At 42.6% G+C, this 3,584-nt stretch overlaps 1 long non-coding RNA gene across 1 annotated transcript; it reads left to right on the forward strand.

The window, feature by feature from the left end:
• LOC116715984 (uncharacterized) lies at positions 1–664 on the forward strand. The gene is made up of 2 exons (XR_004338320.1): positions 1–224; positions 315–664. It is a non-coding gene; the product is annotated as an uncharacterized LOC116715984 (long non-coding RNA).
• Positions 665–3,584: the final 2,920 nt, after the last annotated feature.

Genomic DNA, 3,584 nt, shown 5'->3' on the forward strand with positions numbered 1-3,584 from the left:
GCTTCCTAACTATAACCAATGTCATGTTCCGGGGTCTTTTAGCTCCTTTGTGGAGTTTTTGTGCATGCACTCGTTTTTCTCCACCACTAGATGGCGCCTTTACCATTCCGTCGGAGGGCGTGGATGACGTCATCCCACACCTGATGTGAGTTTTGGCTCATCAGCGAGATGTTCAAGAGGAGCTGACTGCCAGTCCTTCGGCGCCTGAGTGTTAGCCAGTCACGGTACCTCTGAGCCCCTAGCAGCTTGCTTCTGGTTTGCCTTGTTGATCTGCTCCTAGTGAAAGTTTTCTTTGTTGCTTCTCCTGCCTCCAGGTGTTTCCTCCTGGCTCCTCTACAACCGCTGATCCTGAGCCTACCTGTCCGCCCTCCGACGTACTCCCTTTGCCTCCTGGATCCCCGCTGTCAGACAAGACGACCACCTGGAACCTCTGAGAACTAAAACCCCGGACGCTGCAGTTACCCTCTCACTTCTCTAACCTGCCGATCACAAGTAAGATCTGCCCCTTCACTCTTAACGTTGTCATTTCCTACAAACCTGAACTCATCACCTCCCTCTGCCTCTCTAGTGAACTGTTTGTTCCCTGAACCAGCCTCTCTCCCTGGACCCGACCCAAGCCAACTATTCCTGCCAGCAGTGTTTTCAATAAATTTCTTTATTTTCACATTGCTCTCCTGTGTGATGTTCTGCATGTGGGCTTGAAAAACGCACCCATCATGACAACCAACCTCTTTTACTCCTTCCAGTCTGGTTTCCATGGTTACCACAGCACAGAGACCGCCCTCGTAAAAGTGTTCAATGACATCCATATAAATACGGACTGTGGCAGAACCACAGTGCTGGTTCTGTTGGACCTCAGTGCAGCTTTTGACACTGTTGACCATGACATATTACTGAATCGACTGGAGAGTTGGGTCGGACTCTCCGGTCCAGTGCTTAACTGGTTTGAATCCTACATAAAGAACAGGGATTTCTTTGTTTCAATTGAAAACTTTTCGTCAAAGGTCACATGTGGGGTACCCCAAGGTTCAATCCTAGGACCCCTTTTATTCAATATTTATATGCTCCCACTAGCTCAGGTTATAACAGGAAATAATATTAGCTACCATAACTATGCAGATGACACACAGCTCTACATTACGATGCCACCAGGTGACTCAGAGCCCATCCAATCACTGAACAGATAAATGTGTGGATGTGCCAAAACTTTCTCCAGCTGAACAGAAACAAAATGGTTTTTTTTTTGGACCTAAAGAGAAACGATCTAGAGTCATAGATGTAGAGTTATAGATCTAGAGTCAATGCACAGCTTCAGTTATTACAACTGAAAACCAGCGATCAGCCCGAAACCTGGGAGTAGTGATGGACTCTGACCTGAACCTCCAGAGCCACATAAAGACAGTCACAAAGTCGGCCTTCTATCACCTGAAGAACATTTCCAGGATTAAAGGACTAATGTCTCAGCAAGATCTAGAGAAACTCATCCATGCGTTTATCTTCAGTCGTATTGATTATTGCAACAGCGTCTTCACAGGTCTGTCCAACAAATCAATCAAACAGCTGCAGCTGATCCAGAATGCTGCTGCTGGCGTTCTCACTAAAACCAGGAAGATAGAGCACATAACACCAGTTTTAAAGTCCCTACACTGGCTCCCTGTAGCTCAAAGAATAGACTTTAAAATACTGTTGCTAGTTTATAAATCACTGAACGGCTCAGCACCACAATATATTAAAGATCTGCTGTTGTTGTATGAACCTTCCAGACCTCTCAGGTCTTCCGGTTCTGGTCTGCTCTGCATCCCCAGAACCAAACGAGGAGAAGCAGCTTTCAGCATCTATGCACCACAAATTTGGAACAAACTTCCAGAAAACTGTAAAACAGCTGAAACACTGACTTCTTTTAAATCTCAACTGAAAACCTACCTGTTTAGAACTGTATTTGAAATGTAATCAATTACAAATTTATTGATGTAACTTGACTTCTATATTGGATTGTGATTCTGTGTTTGTAATGATGTAAAGCACTTTGAAATGTCTTGCTGCTGAAATGTGCTATACAAATACAATTTGATTGATTGATTGATTGAATAAACTGTCCACTACATACATTGCAAATACCACCATAATAATTTGTTCTATCCTCCAAATGCTTAAGAAAAAAAAGAGTCGCACCAATTCTGTCAACGTTAAAGGAAAATCCAACAACACCTTATTGTTCACTTGAAAGACTTGTTTTTTTTTCTTTACAGTTCAGACTGTGGAGTCTTTTGTAAGTGATACAAAGGCAATAAAGGAATCTGTGTGTGGTTGAAAATGAGATCAAGAAGCTACACAGGAATGTGAACAAAGCAGGCGCTGAGCACTCGTCAGCCTTAACATCCATTTGATCAAAGCTTTGCCATTTAATAGAAAAAAATAACTTTGATGCTGTTACAACACCTGAGCAACTAATCAATCACTTTGACAGTGATCACTGGGCTTCATTTTAGGCCTTTGCACTTTCCTCAGATGTGCAAAATCTTTTTTTTTTCTTTTAATACAAGTAAAACAAAATTGTCTTAAGCAGAAAATGTTGTGAGCCCCAGCACATTCGTGTCATCTTAGATAAGATCTTCTCTACAGTTTGCGCCCCCTCGAGCATTACACCTGCAGCGGAATTGTCAGGTCTAAATACCTATTAAAGACAATTTAAACAAACACAGGAAAGACAAGAGAGTTAAATTCTTTGTTCTCGCGAGGAGAGCAGACAGAGACGTGCTTACAGTTACAAATCTCCAACCGCTCTGAAACACATTTGTCCCCTCCTCGCTTTTTATTGCTTTTAGAAACCCTCTTACACCGGGCGCTGCAACTTCTCAAAGGGAGGGGGAAAACAATTCATCACATAGTTGCAGCGCTAATGACATTCACTATCTAGACACATGTTATCTACACTCTAGATTCTTCTGCTCCAGGCACGGCGTCGAATAGGACACGTTGTATAGCTTCAAAGCAACGGCTTTGTAGCACAAAGAAGAACAAAGCAGAGTTTATTGCAGGACTGATAAACTCAGCTGGGAGCAACTAGCACCTCTGTCTCGTAGGAAGTCCTGCAGGGCAACAACTGCTGAGAGTAGCTGTCACCTCTATTTCCCAGGGAGGCCTTAGGAAGGAATCAAAGTTATTTAAGACACAGAAACATTACCCATACTTAAATTAGGAGTAAAAGAGAAAAAACAAATAAGTAAAATTATCTAAATGTAACTACAAGGCTACATGATACAACGAATATTTGATAATTATTAAAAACAATACAATTTACCCAACAGGAATGCATCACTTTCCCACAGAGGCTGGCATTTCAGTTAATGCCGAGGCCAGGCCGGTAATAGATTCATTTAAGTAATTATTTAGAGACGGAAAGAGAAATGGAGAGGGAGGGAGATACAGAGGGAAAAAGACAAAGTGGTAGATCGACAGTAAGGGGGGTGTGCAAGCGCCGATGATTCAATTTTGCTCCAAAATCCTTATGGAACGCAACAGATAGCCATCGCCGAGGAAACGAGAAAACGGGCAAGACAAAATGACATTACATGGAAACGTAT

Source organism: Xiphophorus hellerii, chromosome 24 (assembly GCF_003331165.1).
Source record: "Xiphophorus hellerii strain 12219 chromosome 24, Xiphophorus_hellerii-4.1, whole genome shotgun sequence".
NCBI classification, from domain to species: Eukaryota; Metazoa; Chordata; class Actinopteri; order Cyprinodontiformes; family Poeciliidae; genus Xiphophorus; species Xiphophorus hellerii.